Consider the following 18,427-nt stretch of genomic DNA (forward strand, 5'->3'; position numbering starts at 1 on the left):
GCATCTATTGCCTTTAGACATTTCGGCCAAACAGTCACTTGCAGCAACGGCTGTGCGGTTGCGCGAGCTATCGCTGTGGTCGGAAAAAATGTACGGTCACAGTTTGGTCCTCAAAATAATGCCAGATGTGCCTAACGTAGTGAATTACATTCTAAAGAAACCACCAACGTAGTGGATTACACTCTAAAGAAACCACTTTTCGACAAAAAGTTTGAAACTCTAATTCCCAACAGTGAGGCGTGGTGTACACAGACCCCGGGGAATAAACGATTTATAGATTTCTACACTGATGGCTCCAAATTGGATGGACATTCGGAGTATATTCTAAAGATCTGGAGCTTCGAATAGCGAAAAGATTACCTAATCACTGTAGTGTTTTTCAGGCTGAAATATTAGCAATAAGAGTGGTGGCGAATTGGCTGAGAAGTAATGTTCCAAAAAATGTTGACATTAATATATATTCAGACAGTCAACTTGCAATAAAATCCTTGGACTCTGTGTTCTTTAACTCGAAAACGGCCATCGAATTCCCCAAATCTCTCAACGAGATGGCTGAGCAGTATAATATTCACCTAATATGGGTGCCTGGCCATAAGAACATACCGGGGAACGGCGAAGCGGATGAGTTAGCAAGGCTAGGAACTACTTTACATATTCCAGGGGAACTAGAATCTGTTGGTATGTCTCGGCTACCTGCAAGCTCTTACTGCGTAAGAAGGCTGTCATGATTGCAAATGTTCGATGGGAGAATTGTAAGGGTTGTAACGACACCAAGCAAATATGGCCCCATTTAAATTTGAACCGCACACTAGATATGCTAGTGTTCTCGAGACGTCAGAAAATGCTAATTTTCAACAATTTTTCAAACATTGTTTCAAAGGATTAGTGTAATATTCTTAACAAAAAACAGACATTACCCTCAACAGTAAAATTCAACACATTAGCAATAATTTCTCAAGTGTTATCCTCAAATTGAAATGCATCGCTTCTCAATAATTTCGATGCGAGTGAAATTAAAAATTAACATCCGTTGCAAATACTTTTCAACCAAAATTTTTATGAATGATATCCCCACTTCAAATTGAAAGTCAAAGCCAAAATTCTATGGATTTTGTATAATTTATTCATTTTCGTCAAAATAAAATATATAATAATACACTACAATACCAATTGACAAATAAGAAGAAAACAACAAACCACAAAACTTTAAATATCTTAAACATTATTTGTAAACACTTTTGCATTGATAATTCGATTTCCTTCCCGTTGGTGTCCTAAAACAGCATTAAAATTATATGCGGGCAATTTGAAATTAGGAACGTACTGGACCGCGTATTAGAATAGATTTCCAGCAGAAGGAATTCACAAAATATCCATTTTAAACTGATAATAGGATATACATTAAACTGACGATGTGATGCACATATTCATCCAGAAGTTGTTGATTTTAACAATTTGTTGTTTTTAACAATTTTAATTGGTTGCACTTTGAAATGTTTCTGGAAACTTTTTCTTGTTGATAAGCCACTCATTTTTCATTGGCTAGCTTCTTAATGTTTGCAAGAATGCATCATCGAAAGATTTTAGTTTTCTGCAAAGAGATTTAAAGTGTTGATTAAATTTTTCATATTGATTTACCAATTATTATAAACTATTTAAAGCAGTTCTAGTTGATTGTACAACATTGTTTCATCGGTCAGATTTTTAATGTTTTCAAGAATTATTATATAATTATAGTTTTCTGCAAAGAGATACACATTTAGTGACTTCTTTAAAGTTTTATTTAATTTTTATTTTCACTTACCTATTATTATAAACTATTTGGAGTAAATTCAGTTATTTGTCTAAAACTTATTGAAGATGAGCTGTTTGAAGTCAAGTTGAATTTATGTTGAAAATTATATTTACCCTCAAACTGAAAAGTTGTTGCATTTGCAAAACGTTCATCCTGTGTTTATTGGGTAGTGTGTAAATATAACCATAGCGATAGGCGGTAGACGAAGGTTTTTTTCGCGGCGGCCGAATACAATAAGCCTGGCGGCGATTTCTCATTTTTGTTTACATTCATTTGTTTACAATCTTTTATATTATAAACATGGCAATGTTGGAAAACATTTTATTGAAATTGCTAAATATAACATCTATAGCATTAATTGCTGAACATGTATATAAATCGATTAAAAGGCAATTTTTTCCACATATATTTTCATCAACAGACAGACGACAGCATATGAGGATTACTTGGAAGTTTTAATGAAGAATTTTAATTCCGGAGCCAGCATTTTAGCATACTATTTCGAAATAAGATCATTTTAATTCAATAGGCATACAATGTTTGAGGAATCCAAGGCCCGGAAGATTCTGGAAAGTTGACTTTTGAAAGTTCCCTCTGTAATAATTATAACTAATTGAAAATTTCTGAATGAATATTCCAGGTGAACACAAGAAGGTGGTGGGTTCGACCAGTTAGTTTGCAACGTGAAACTATTAAAAGACCGTGACGTGGAACACTTCTTTAAAGCAGCAAGAATGAGTGTCTCATCTTTCGATGCCAATACGCGCCTACAGAAACACTGCGTGCGTACGTTATATGATATTGTCAAAAAAGTTCAAATGTGGGAACTACTATTGTTTGAGTGACACGACAAATGTAACTTATGCATATGACGCATAAACTTGACGAACTTTTAACTTTTCGGGTGCGTTGACAACATTACAAAAATGTAAATAAATCAATGAAGGAAAACCAATCTAAAATATGGGCGAGGAATTATTGATTGAAGTTAAAAAACATAAAATAAAATCCTATACTTTAAAAAGCGCTTGGAATATAAAAACACAATAAAAAGCGCAGAGGCAAGGAATGTAATCACCAAATTCAATTGTGTTCCGACGCATGTTGTGTAACTCAATTGAAGTATCGTATTCGTCAACGCATTCGACTACAACGTACGCACGCATGACCGCATGGTAGGTTAGGTTAGGTTAAAGTGGCAGCCCGATTAAGATTCAGGCTCACTTAGACTATTCAGTCCATTGTGATACCACATTAACTAAAAGTACCTATTACATATGGGCACTTCTAGATTTAACCGCTGAACCTTCTCGATTATTTTTCTTCGGTGAACCAACCAGATTGTTCCGAAAACATTAGCAGACTGCTTAAGTTAACGTTTTCCAGATCCGCCAGTAATCTGAAGCTATATGCCCCTAACAGTTGCTTGCGCTTTACACATAATGCAGGACACTCACACAAGAGGTGTTTAATTGATTCTTTTTCCTCCGCATCATGACAGCTCATACAATAGTCATTATACTTCGCGCCAATAGTTTTTGCAAAATCGCCTATCAGCCAGCGACCCGTTATAGCAGATATCAGGAGTGATATCTGACGTCTCGAGACCATTAGCATATCTAGTGTGCGGTTTAAGTTGAAATGGGGCCATATTTGCTTGGTGTCGTTACAACCCTTGCAATTCTCCCATCGAACATTTGCCATCATAACAGCCTTCTCACACAATATGAGCTTGCAGGTAGCTAGGGGCATACCAACAAATTCTAGTTCCCCTGGAATATGTAAGGTAGTCCCTAGCCTTGCCAACTCATCCGCTTCGCAGTTCCCCGGTATGTTCCTATGGCCAGGCACCCATATTAGGTGAATATTGTACTGCTCAGCCATCTCGTTGAGAGCTTTGCTGCAGTCTATGGCCGTTTTCGAGTTGAGGAACACAGAGTCCAAGGATTTTATTGCAGGTTGACTGTCTGAGTATATATTAATGTCAATATTGTGTGGAGCATTACTTCTCAGCCAATTCACCACTTCTCTTATTGCTAATATTTCAGCCTGAAAAACACTACAGTGATCAGGTAATCTTTTCGCTATTCGAAGTTCCAGAACTTCAGAATATACTCCGAAACCCACTTGTCCATCCAATTTGGAGCCATCAGTGTAGAAATCTATATATATTTTATTCCCCGGGGTCCGTGTACACCACGCCTCACTGTTGGGAATTAGAGTCTCATACTTTTTGTCGAAAAGTGGTCTCGCCAAAGTGTAATCTACTACGTTAGGCACATCTGGCATTATTTTGAGGACCGAACTGTGACCGTAACTTTTTTCCGATCACAGCGATAGCTCGCGCAACCGCACAGCCGTTGATGCAGCTGACTGTTTGGCCAAAATGTCTAAAGGCAATAGATGCAGTATGACATTAAGGGAGTTTGTTCCTGTCTTGCTGAATGCGCCTGAGATACACAAACACGCCATACGCTGAACTTTGTCTAAACTTGTTGGCTGGTGAAGTGCCGGCCACCAGACTACAACACCTTATAGCATTATAGATCTAACCACTGTTCGATATCTTGCACATTTCTCATATTTTTCTCTGTTATTTCCGGTATCATCATATTGAACGATTCCCTATACCTATTCCAGTGAGCTTTCCTAACATTTGGCGGAAATATGGTCTTGGTGGTATGAACATCAAATTTGAAACTGATGTAGCGATGATCTGTGTATTTACTTAAAATCTGCCACTCAGATATCATTTCATTCAGTTCTTGTGAGGCCAAAGTGATGTCCAAAACAACTTACCTGTGTTTAGTGACAAAAGTTGGGGCATCTCCCTTGTTGCAAACTACCAGATTAGTACGTAAAATAAACTCTATTAGCGACTCTCCCCTTGCATTAGTATCACTACTTCCCCATATACTATGATGCGCATTCGCATCGCATCCCATAATGAGTTTCGTCTTTGTTTTCAGTGACTCCTCAACTTAGGTCTTAACGGCACATCTTCCTGTCATGTCCCATGTAGATTGAAGATACCCAATATTTGCATTTGGCTATTTCTAAATTGGAAACGACAGTGTCTGCATTGCACATTGAAGGAAGCGGAAACAGGTTAAGCTCGTTTTCAGCAATTATACAGGCTCGATTTACATCATTACCAGTATACTGCAATAGTTTTAACCCCGGAGTACTTAATTCACATATTTTGTTTCTATAAACATATGGTTCTTGTATAAGAACTATGTCTATGTCCCCTTTCATCAGGAGAACTTTTAAGGCAGCAAATGTAGCCTTACAATGATGAAGATTTATCTGGAGGATGGAGGTGACTTTCGCAATAACCATAGGTTCAACTTTGGTGAGTTCTGAGGCAGTAGAAACCTCCTCACGCATACGGTAACTATCCATGTCTTCAACTTTGGTATCTCCCTCGACTTCGCAAGAGGATCCTCTTACTTCTGGTTCAGACAGGGGCTGTCCATTTCTTTATCCTTTAGCTGATCGTTTTTATATACCTTCATTTGGATATAATGAAAGCCATAACATACACGGCCCTGAGACTTTGCTAGATGTGGCAAAGACTGAGTGTTCAATAAAAACACAGCATGCCGTCTTGGTCCATCCACTTCATCCAAACGGCCAACCTTCCAATCAGCTGTTGGAAGATCTGGATTGCATCGTTTCAGTCTATTTAAAATAGATTCGGGGTCAGATGGGTTTTCAGGTATCCACACATGTGCTCTAGGTCTAGCCGGTATGTCTTTCTTCTCGACTAACTCTAAACTTCACCAGTTAGTATCAGAGCAGCTTTAAAACATTCTATAGACCTCTGGTCTTCAAATGCGGCTAGCTTAAATTGTCCTTGATACCAACCAGCCTCTTGGTGTCGAGGATCTGGGCCGGGAAACTTGCAGCACCTGTGAGTAGACGACAGACAAAGCATTCTCAATTTTCCCTCATTTTTGTTTTGGAACCATACCGTCCAATGCTCCTTTATTAATGACAGCCATCACAAGGCTGTCTTTAGCAAATGAGGCAAACGACCTTGGATACCTTTTGGAGGATGGCAGCTCATCCGGCGATCGTTCCCTTTTTCCAGTCTCAAGAATTCCTAGGTCGACTGATCCTAACTTCTTTAGGACAAACAAAGCATTTCTGCGTTCCTTGAATTTCTTTCGTGAGGGATTACCTCCTTTTGATGTCGTTCTTAGAAAAAGGTCGACTTGTCAGAGTGTCGCCACCTGTCGACCCGTCTACAGGTCGACTAACTGGGCCTAACTCTTGGTCATTGCCCAGATTTATAACTCCAGTCGATACCCGTCCACTGGGCCCTGAAGTTAGCAACCCAGTGGATGACTTTGAATTTCGCTGCATGGTGGCTTAATATCCCACCACACTTGAAATTCTTAGTAGGTACCTATTACGATGAGTTTATCCGCTATTAAAAAACACGTCCGTTGCGTTCGACGGTTGAATAGAATCCACGTCCTTGTGTATGCAAGGCGGGCATGCTAACCATTGCACCAGGGTGGCTCCTAATGAGAAACTTAGAGAACGAATTCTATGTTGTTTGACGTGAAGAACGCTTCTTCATTTAATGAATCATTGTACATTCGTTGTGTAACTACGTCCAAAAGTTATTTATATGCGGAAGAAAAATAAAAAAAAACATGTAATGTATGTAATTTTTTCTTTAACTACTTACCAGAACGTAATTACCTTAAAGTTAAGGGAAGAAGAATCATGATGATATCGAACACGGAACGGTCTTGATGTAAAGGTATACGTGTGTATTTTGTTGCAATCCAGTTCACCATGCTTATAATGGTTTCACCTTGGATTTCAATGGGAAAGAATACTCATGCTGGGACATCTGCGGCCTGATGAACATGGCTCCTTATGGGAATTCCAACTTGATGCTTGGAAGCCGGTGTATTGGTCATTGACGGAATTGTTAGACATTGCCTTTGGCTTTCAATGGGATTTTGAATATCGGTAGTGTTGGAGCTTCTGGGCTGATCACTTCACACCGATAGTTTCTTGATCGCTGGTCCGCAGGTTTAAATGTGGGTATGGCGGACGACATATGAAATGCGCTATAGATTGCTCGGCCTAGTATTTTGTTTTTTTTTTTTTTGTCACCGCCTGTATTTCAAATGTTGATAAGCGATCTATGTAGTCGAGCAATAGGCATGTATTGAATTTATATGTTTGGAGTGGATTTTGGTTGATAGTATAATTTATTCATTTTTTTAATAGGATTGTCGAAATAGCGTGCTCTGTCTACAAATGCTGTCTGGCAAATCAGCTGTTTTGATTCATTCACGATGATGTCTGGAATCATGGGATTATCTACGAAATGGTACTTATCTATGAATGTCCGTATTTATTGGACGACTACATTTTGAAGAGTTGATGCTGAATAGTATTTTTTTAAAGATGCACTTTCATTAAATGATGACTTCACTAAAGATTTGGAGGATATATGATATTGCAGGGAAAGAACATTGTCAGTTTAACTCCCGAAAAGATCAGTTGTCACGTTTACATGAAAGTGTCGGTATTAAATGTTAAGTGGAATAGTATAGTTTAACAATAATAGTATAGTTTAAGACCATAATAAGTATGTGAATTGTTACTTAAATCATACAATTATTACAAGTGATTTTATTATTTTGTAATTAGAATTACCAGAGAGAAAATTTTTTTCATTGGGAGTTTATTTTAAAGGACGAATGTTAAGACATTGTACGTTGAATTTTATCCTCGGGTAAGCATTAGAGAACCATTGGTAACAATTTTTTGAGAATTTTTAAATACCGTCCCTAATGTATTCAATTAGGATATTGCCCATCCTGTCGTTGGCACCACAGCAGTCAATGAAAATTCTCGTATGACAAGTTATTTGGCACCATAGCACCACCTGTGGCATATCCCGAGGAATACAAATGCACGATTGGTGAACGTGCTGAATTAGTGAGTACACCAACCTTAACATTATAGCTAGTTATAGCAATAACATTTATAAATATGCTGATGAGAAAACCACAGTCAGCAGCAACCGAGTTGTACTGACCATCTAAACTAACTTTTTTTGGAATTCATTGAATGTTTCGTATTACACAAATGTAAAAAAAGAAAACAAAATGGTCTGAATGTTTATGTCAAACAACATAAACAAATGTAAAAATTAAAAACAAATATTTTAAAATCCCATTATTCCCAAAATGAAGTAAAAAATCCCCATCTTTCATGTGGGTGGCATCTGCACTGCTTTGAGTTCTGTGTGTTATCATTATTTGATGAATTTTTAACGAAACTTATTCAAGCATATGAAATGAAACAATTTCCGTAGAAACTTAAGCTCACTCTCGCACATTCGACAGCAATTGTGTTACTGGTAAGATCGAATATTCCAAACGAAAATAAACCCAAAATTTTTGTTCCAATCCTAATAAAGGGTGATTTGTTAAGAGCTTGATAACTTTTTTTAAAAAAAAAACGCATAAAATTTGCAAAATCTCATCGGTTCTTTATTTGAAACGTTAGATTGGTCCATGACATTTACTTTTTGAAGATAATTTCATTTAAATGTTGACCGCGGCTGCGTCTTAGGTGGTCCAATTTTGGGCAACTTTTTCGAGCATTTCGGCCGGAATAGCCCGAATTTCTTCGGAAATGTTGTCTTCCAAAGCTGGAATAGTTGCTGGCTTATTTCTGTAGACTTTAGACTTGACGTAGCCCCACAAAAAATAGTCTAAAGGCGTCAAATCGCATGATCTTGGTGGCCAACTTACCGGTCCATTTCTTGAGATGAATTGTTCTCCGAAGTTTTCCCTCAAAATGGCCATAGAATCGCGAGCTGTGTGGCATGTAGCGCCATCTTGTTGAAACCACATGTCAACCAAGTTCAGTTCTTCCATTTTTGGCAACAAAAAGTTTGTTAGCATCGAACGATAGCGATCGCCATTCACCGTAACGTTGCGTCCAACAGCATCTTTGAAAAAATACGGTCCAATGATTCCACCAGCGTACAAACCACACCAAACAGTGCATTTTTCGGGATGCATGGGCAGTTCTTGAACGGCTTCTGGTTGCTCTTCACTCCAAATGCGGCAATTTTGCTTATTTACGTAGCCATTCAACCAGAAATGAGCCTCATCGCTGAACAAAATTTGTCGATAAAAAAGCGGATTTTCTGCCACTGATTTTGGTAATAAAATTCAATGATTTGCAAGCGTTGCTCGTTAGTAAGTCTATTCATGATGAAATGTCAAAGCATACTGAGCATCTTTCTCTTTGACACCATGTCTGAAATCCCACGTGATCTGTCAAATACTAATGCATGAAAATCCTAACCTCAAAAGAATCACCCTTTACTTTTATGTGTGGATTTTTATTCTCATTTTATGGTTCGATCTTGGTTTTGTCTTCCACAACAACTGGAGATAAAGTGCAAATTTTCTCATTTCTTGGTTTTGGCTCAAAGAGATCTCATTCTACTCCATTTGGATTTCATCTCCATTCCCTCCAACATTTTGATCCTAATCGAGCCGGATTGGTGTGTGCATTTGGAGAAATTGACATATTTTCAGGAGAATAAGCTCTGAGAGATTTCAGTCTCCAAGGCCAGTGATTTTGTTTGCTGTACTCAACCTCCATCCACTAACAGGTTATTTCACAATTTTTCTTTGTCTGTCCATTTATTACATGTGATAGTGCGATAGAGTGTAAATCGATGACATATTTTCGGATATTTATTTTGTGAGAAAAGAAAAGTCGTGGCACGAGTTATTGAAAATTTAATAAATAAATAAATTTAATAATATTTCAGTATATGTACTGAAAATTTTATTCGATACGATTAAATGAAATTACTTAATTAAGAAGGAGGAATATTACTGATGAGAATGTGAACATTTGTTGCTGTACGCAGTCGGAAAAAAAGTACGAAATATTCATTCCATAAACAAGAAAATAAATTAATTTTGTTTGGTGTAAGGCGAAATTTCTATGAGACTAAGCTTCGACAGAGATAATTCTTGGTGAGTTTGCTTTAATTACTTATAATTCTGCCATCGCGAGGAGCTGATAATTCTGCCACCGCCGTTGTAGCAGAGATAGGCGTGGAAACGGCATTACCGACACGTCTCCGTGCTCACATGTTCTTATAGTGGCAGCGCTGCCGAGAAAAAATTATGTTAGGAGCAGAGGAAAGCAAGAAATGCCTCTGATATGAATGTATGAATTTCTCTTCTTATATTTCAGAGACTTTTTTATTTGATTTACTTTTCGTATTATTCCTTTATTCACTCTACAAAAGGAAACGAAATTAACATTTATTATTATTCTTACGTTCGACTAATATTAAATCCTCTTAAAACAGAATATTTTTAATATGTCTTATGGCTGACAAGGGAAAGACCATCAAAAGCTAGATTCCAAATCCAACATTACTTTTGCTCCGACTAATAGACAATAACAAAATAATACGTTATTTCGCTATTCTGAGTAATGTGTCTAACCCCCTTTGCTCTCCAGTTGTACATTTTTTCCATGACTAGGAACTACCGTTCCCCACTTTCTTAATTTCACTCAAAGAGAAAGCAAAATCATAAGGAGTCAATGACCTCAACAGCTATTTTTTCATCGTTACTACCCAGTAAACAAAATTCGTTTTGTTAATAGTGATATTTTATCTTTCAATTAACTTTCAATAAATTCAGTGCAAATTAGTATGGGTTTATATTTTCGAATGGAAATATCATAAGTGTACTCATAACTGAACATTACAACCCATATTCAATAAAAGGAATAGATCTTTTATTGCTCTATTGTAGCACGTGACGGTTTGCTGTCTATCGTTGTGCTATCCTTGAAACGAAACTACCGATTTTTTTAATGATATATATTTTTATTTACTACTATATACTACACTATATTATTATATTAATACACGATAGTTTTATTATGTTTTTGAATATGTTTGTATAGTAGGATATCATTAATATTTTGGAAGGTAGTACAATTTCCGTGACATCGTAATCTAAGATTATTTTCCAATACGAAGGGGCTACCCGGTACAGTCTATTATTTCTGTTGATAATCGGATTTGATTAATCCTTTAACTACCGATGTCCACTAATATCCAAAAACGACACCAATTTAGTTTCAATTCATTTCCCGATGTTATTTTAGAACAGAAACTTTGATATAAATAGACTATATATATTTTTCCATATGAGTGAGTACTATAATGTATTTTCACAGACTTCTTTAACCGCGAACGAGAAATACAAAAATTTGAATCGATTTCCCTACTGAACATCTCTAGTAAGTGGACATTCCTACAGCAATTATAGCAGAAATTATTCCGGATTTTTTGAATTTTTCTTCTCAAGCTTCGATAGAAATTATAGGCAAAATAGTGTTTATTTTCATAGTCAAAACTCAGGAATTACGTTTTCAGGACAGATTCATTACATTTCTACATGCTTTTAGTACAAGAGAAAAAAGGAAGTCAACGGTTTTTTAATATTAATATTTCGATAGTGAAAGGGTTCAGGGGTTTCATGACCACCTCTTGGTTTCCATAGTTCATTAATTCTGCATCTAGGCTGGTGAATTTACATTTGTTATTGGATTTGTACTTTAAGTGTTTTTTTAATCTAATTGAAATTTGGATTGAGGGATTTTATTGTATTTTTTTTTGTGTATACGAGCGCCCGTAATCGTTATCGATATGTCGTTGGAGAAGTTCATTCTACTAGCCGATAACCTAGTTGTGTTCGAGGCTAGCTTGAACGTCAAAGAATTTCCTTTGTCTGCCATTCACTACCTTGAAGTACATAAGGAGGAGTTGACCTCCATTTGGGAGAGGCTGAGATATGCCTACGAGCAATGTCTGTCTGACCTGGAGGTTGAGAGTCAGGTCAATCAGGGAGAGGGCTTGAAAAAGGTAACAGGCGAATTCCGAATTGGCATATATAACTTATTGTCGTTGTAGCACCCGAATTCGGGAGCTCACCCAGGAGTTTTCGACTCAAACCGTCCACAGTAAATCTGATACCCCTTCGAATCCTGGATTCAAGATTCCACCATGTGACATTCCAGTTTTTACTGGCGATTATTCAATGTGGCCATCCTTTCGGGATATTTTTGAGGCTGCTTGCATTAAAAATCCCCGACTAAGTTCAGTGGAAAAGCTTTTCCATTTAAATCAGAAGACGAAGGTAGAAGCTAATGATATTGTCGCTAAAGTGCCCCTTACTAACGAAAACTTCAAAATAGCGTGGGACAATTTATGTTCCCGATACGAGAATAAAAGAGTTCTCATTAACATACAGCTAAGAAAGCTCTTTTCATTAGCGACTATTTCCAATGAGTCGGCAACAGCTCTCAAATCTTTGCAAAGGGACATGAACTCATGCATAGCTTTACTTAAGCTATATGAAGTGGACGTAAGCAGCTGGGACCCGATTTTTGTATTTATTTGTTCTAACTGCCTTCCGAATCCCACCCTTACGCTGTGGGAACAGACTCTAGACGATAAAGCGGTTGTTCCAAAATGGACCAAGCTTGATACTTTTCTCACAAGCAGACACAGAACTTTGGAATCGGTTTCAGAGGTAAAGAAACTATGAGATGTTTCTTCCAATGTACCCAAACCAGGTCCTACAATATGCACGAAAGCGAAAGCTAAGTCAATTTCCGGAAGCATTCGAACTTTTCAGAATAAAGTGACCGAGACTAAATGTCATTTGTGTCCCAAACAATTCCATATTATTCGGAAATGTCCTAAATTTCTTCAAATGTCCCCAACTGAGAGGTTTGCTGAAATAAGGAAAAGCAACCTATGCATTAATTGCTTCTCTAGGGTACACACAGTTAGGAATTGTACAAGCAAATTTTCGTGTTTCGAATGTAAAAAGAAACACAATACCCTTCTTCATAAGGACACTAATAGTTCCGACGGTAATGCAGCTCCTAGTAAACAGTCCCTTCCCGAACCAATTGCTTCGCCATTATCTCCATCCTGTTCCATACAGTCCACTCAATCTCCTGGTAATGGTGTTGTTCAGACATGTTTCGCTACCAACTCTTGTGGGGTTTTGTTGGGCACTGCGATTGTCGACATCTGCCATACTGAGTTGAAATTTTGTGCAAGGGCATTGATTGATTTTGGGTCCGAAGGAACGTTTATATCTGAGAGGTTATTCAATGTCATGAAACTTCCATTTAAAAGAGTTTCTGCTCAGATTTCTGGGCTAAATAATACCGTTTCTGCTTCCGCCCATAAGGAATGTTCCTTTAAGCTATGTTCCAGTACAGATCATAGTAAAAGTGTCTTTATTTCGGCTCTGGTAGTGCCGCACCTATCAAGTAGTCTTCCTTCCAGTAATATAGACCGATGCTCACTTTCCGGACTTCCGGACATCACCTTGGCCGATCCGAATTTTTTCAAAAGTGCCAAAATTGATTTACTCTTGGGTGCTGATTTAATTCCTTCCATTATGCTGACAGGCGTTAAGGGACAGGTTTGTGGCTCAAGAAACCATATTTGGCTGGATACTAACTGGTCCAGTTCCAGTTTCATCCACACGTTCTCCGTCTACTCTTGTCTCTCATTTTTGTGAAATCTCATTGGAGAAGCAGATTTCACGTTTTTGGGAGGTGGAGGAACTTCCAAAAAAGAGGTTCTTCTCCTTGGCCTATCAATTTTTCAAAGATTTATTCGTTCGCACCACACGACGAAATGAAAAGGTAAGGTACATTGTCTACCTTCTATTTAAAGAGGAATTCCCAAGCATTGTGTGCGTTGGTGAATCCCGTAGGAACGCTGTGGCCCAATTTTACAGGAATGAGTCCCGTTTGACACGAATTCCGGATCTCAAGGTTGAATATGATAACGCACTTGAGGAATACACACTCCATATCGGATGCAAGAGAAGCCAGGTTACAGTTGGTTCACTGGAATCAGCCGGGTTCTCAATGAGAAAGTGGACATCCAATTCTCGAGAGATTTTGTCCGATATTGACCCTCGTGAGCTACTATGTGATGATTTTCTCCAGTTCGATGATCGTAGTACGGCTAAGACATTGAGGATTAGATGGAACGCGATGTCAGACTCGTTCTATTTTTCAATTGACCCATTTCCAGCTGGTGAATACTTTTCTAAAAGAGAAATTCTTTCACAAATATCCAGGCTGTTTGATCCTGCTGGGTGGCTGTCTCCATGCATTATAATAGCAAAGATAATAATGCAAGACATATGGTTGGAGAAAACTAATTGGGATACCACCATATCTCCAAGCCTTCTGTCGCAATGGAAATTATTTCAAAGCAACTATCCGCTAATTAATTCCATCAAAATTCCTAGATGGGTTAGTTATCACCAGGGATGCAATGTCCAATTCCATGGTTTCTGCGATGTCTCCGAAAAGGCATATGCAGCTGTCATTTACGTCCGTGTCCTGGACAACCATTCCATTTCTACTGCTTTGTTAACGTCCAAGACTAAAGTGGCTCCAATAAAAACGCTATCAATTCCTCGTTTTGAACTATGTGGCGCGACATTATTGACTGATCTGATCGATAACATAATACCTCGACTGAATATAGACAATTATTCCATACATTGTTGGACAGATTCAACCATTGTTTTATCTTGGTTAGCAAAACCACCGTGTTTTTGGGCAACGTTTGTAGCAAACCGAGTGTCGAAGATAACCGAAGTGACTAACCCGTCTACATGGGCACACGTATCCTCCGAATATAACCCAGCCGATCTAGCGAGCCGTGCTGTCATTCCCCAGGATCTTATGAATAACCAATTATGGTGGGAAGGTCCAACATGGCTCAAGTCCTCTCCGGAAAATTGGCCAGATCAATCCAATGTATCATTCGACGGTATTGAAACTGAAAGAAAATCCATCCGCGTAAATTTTACATATATTGAAAACTTTGATAACATTCTTGATCGTTTTTCATCCTTTCCAAGGGCACTACGTGTTATAGCGTACATATATCGATTTTATTTTGGTACTCACCCTAGCCACCGATCGTGGCATCACGCTATTTCAAGGCTTCTATCCATTTCGGAACTTCTATATATACAAAACCGCTTGATATCCATAAGCCAAAAGGTTCATTATCCTTGAAAAACCCTATCGCCAAATCTAGTACTTTAGTGAGTCTTAATACATTTTGTGATGCAGAGGGTGTATTACGGATATATGGTAGCCTTGCTTCTTCGACGTCTTTAACTTACAACGAAAGACATCCAATAATTTCACCGTATAATTGCCAATACTCCCGCCTTTTAGTTCGCTTTGTCCACCATATTTCATTACATGGAGGTAATCAATTAGTCCTTCGTTTGATACGCATGCAATACTGGATACCACGTATAAAGAACTTAATCAAATCTACCATTAATACATGCAAACCTTGTATTTTATACAAGAAAAGATGCCAGGTTCAACTTATGTCCGCATTACCTCCAGAAAGGGTTGAAATATCCCGTCCATTCATTCATACAGGTCGAGATTTTATTGGACCATTTGAGATAAAGAATTATACCGGAAGAGCCTGTTTAAAGGTGGGTACTATGTTTGTTGGCACGAAAAAAACTTCACTTAACCATTATTTCGCGTTGAAAAATGAGAGTGTTGACAATACATTTCGAACGAAGAAAACAGCTATTTTGGAGCTATTCCGCGTTTATTTCTCCGCAATTTAATTGACAACATCGCCAAATGTCATACTATTTTTACTTATACATACGCAGCAGCTGATTGTTTACATACACGCATTCATGATAATTGTTTTGAAAAGTGTTTTTCTACCAGTTTTTGGATTGTTTTGCAAAAAAATCGCATACAACACTGGACACTAATAATTGTTAAGAATAAAGCTCCAGCCGCTCTACTCCTGGTGTCTTACCACATTCTGCAACAGCTTTTACAACATGTGGTACATTGTCTTCTTCAGCTTTTCCAAATGGATACCGTCAATTTGTAACGCACATCAAAAAAACATATAGGTGTTATGCTAACTTTTACATCATGCGCAGCAATGGACTCATTCATCAACAAACTTAATTCGTTGGTGTCCCCAATATCTACACAATCGCATTGCAATACCATGCTGTTGCCGCCTCACTAGCAATTTCAAATCCAGTGGTCACCACCACGGTTCCCACAAAGGATAATAACGCCATTTCATTTGCCAATGTTGTTACATCGGGGGGAACAACCAACTTAAGCCCATAACTCAAGTTCAAGGGTAGTTCCTAAGCCAAAGTCACTGTTCCCGACTTATATTTCGTCACAAAGGGATGTTAGTGTTCTATACCAGACTCTTCGTTGACTGAAATTAATACATTGAGAAGCAATTGGCTGGTTTACTGAAGGATGTTATACTCTCCCAATGTATAAGTTCCAATAACTATTTCAGTCACGTTATGAAATTCAACCAGTGTTTTGAATTGATAAAATGCAAGAATGCCGCTAACTGAAATTTAAAAGCCACAACGAAATTAAATCGTTTCATTCCAGCCTATCGCAATCATTTTGGACAAATGATGAATACAAGAAAATTATTTTGTTATTTAAATAAAAATTATTTAATTATTTGCTATAAACATTTATTTTGGATATAACTTTGTTCAGAAAAATTTACTAATTTTATATTAAAAAGTATAAAACGTATAAGACCACCCAATTACTTATACCCCGGTATATAAAAATAAAACAAGTTCGATTATAATTTTATTATGATTTTTTATTAATCTGTACATTTATACACCAATTAAAGACCCTACAACACAATGTTTTCTTTTCTGGATTATCAGCTTTCTTTCATTAATATTGTTATATTTAAAAATTTTTAATTATCATATTTTAAATATCATATTTAGCTTTCATGTTGTTTCCATTAAAAATTAAAATTGCATTAACATTTCTTTTGTTCAGTTCTCATTCATTTACGCCTCTTACACACAAAAAACGAGCTCGCTTAACAAATAGAAAAGGGAGCAATTACGAGGAGCGGTAAAATAATAAAAAAAATACAATTAATTTCTTTGTAAAAAATGGGTGTTGAATGTAGAAGCACTGGTTTTACAGAGATAAGACGAAATCGTTTTTAAGCATATTTTAAAAAAGAAATCTTCATCGATTACATCTGCAGTATTATGACAATTAGCTTCTTCTACTTCTTCGTGTTCTGTGCAAACATTATGTTGCATAACATTAGTCAATTCTAAATTTGCAGGGGATGATGATAAATGGTGGCCTGGTTGTATCTCTACAATATGACGCTGATGGAATGCTATTGTTGCTGATGGCTGAAGCGATGATGGTACTGTTGTAATAGGCGGAGTTTCCAACGGGCACCGGTCGCCGATTGGAAACTCCTAGAAGACATTCCTTAGGGGTAAAATTTCACCCGGCCACTTCTTCGCCAGCAAAATCCAATTTAACAACATCACCTGGTAAACATTCCTCCACATCAACTTCATTCTCTGCCGTATTTATACGGTTCAATGTCATTGTAATATCTGGACCAGACTTAAGTCCCACGGTAGCTCCTGCTAAAGCCATTGTAGTGGTGGGAACAACAAGATTCGATCCAGCTGCTGGTGATACTATTGTGGATGATTGTGAAACCACCATTGCATTAGTATTGCATTTGTATTACTAACGGCAGCAACAGTCGATATTGCATTTGAAGAATTAGTAATAGTGGCTAATGTTGGAGTAGTATTTGCTGCCACCCCAATGGGACCACTCACTACTTGGGGGGCCGTTGTATTTGGTTGTTGCAATACAATATTTGCGGTCACAGCCACTGTGGTCGTGGCAGGTGTTGAGGGTGCTATGTTGGAGTTGTTCACTGTAGCTGATGTAGTGGCTGCAATTGTGGGTGTCAGGGATGTGAGGGCAGATGCTACTGTGGCAGAAACGGCTACAGAACCAGATGTTGTTATATATGTTATATACATATAGCACTCCGTTATTTTTATTTCGTCAATCTAATTGCATTTTTAAATAACAACGCGAACCACTTTTGTATTCTAATTTAACACAAATCATTTGAATAAATCAATTATTTCTTAATTCACATTACAAATGGCGCCATGTTTTGAAACTAACTAATCTCAACATATGGAAGGATTTAAAGCCGACCTAATTAGGGACTATGCACTTTATGTCAGTTTTTCAACTCGAAAAAAAACAAAGTACCACAAATGAAAAAATATTTCGGTAGTTTTTCGCATTTTTGGTTTTGTATGGGATTTCGCTTCGGAAACCGAACATAGTACCTACCTTAATAACGAAAGGCTACGTATGCATATTTGTCTGTTTCACAACCAAGGCAATACACCTGGAAGCAACTTCAGACTTATCCACCACAACTTTTCTGGCCGCATTCAGCAGGTTCGTATCTCGTCGGGGCTATCCGTTACACATGCATTCTGACAATGGAACTAATTTCGTAGGGGCTTCTAAAATTCTCGCTAAGGAATTTTTTGAAATGTCTCAGAAAGGTATCCTAAATAATTATTCTCATCAGAACATATGTTGGCATTTCATACCTCCTGGAGCTCCCCACATGGGAGGACTGTGGGA

At 37.6% G+C, this 18,427-nt stretch overlaps 1 long non-coding RNA gene across 1 annotated transcript in view; it reads left to right on the plus strand.

The window, feature by feature from the left end:
• Positions 1–18,427, plus strand: part of LOC142241038 (uncharacterized) — a 360,681-nt gene that overhangs the window by 200,840 nt on the left and 141,414 nt on the right. The window lies entirely within an intron of this gene.

Source organism: Haematobia irritans, chromosome 1 (genome assembly GCF_050003625.1).
Source record: "Haematobia irritans isolate KBUSLIRL chromosome 1, ASM5000362v1, whole genome shotgun sequence".
Lineage (NCBI taxonomy): Eukaryota > Metazoa > Arthropoda > Insecta > Diptera > Muscidae > Haematobia > Haematobia irritans.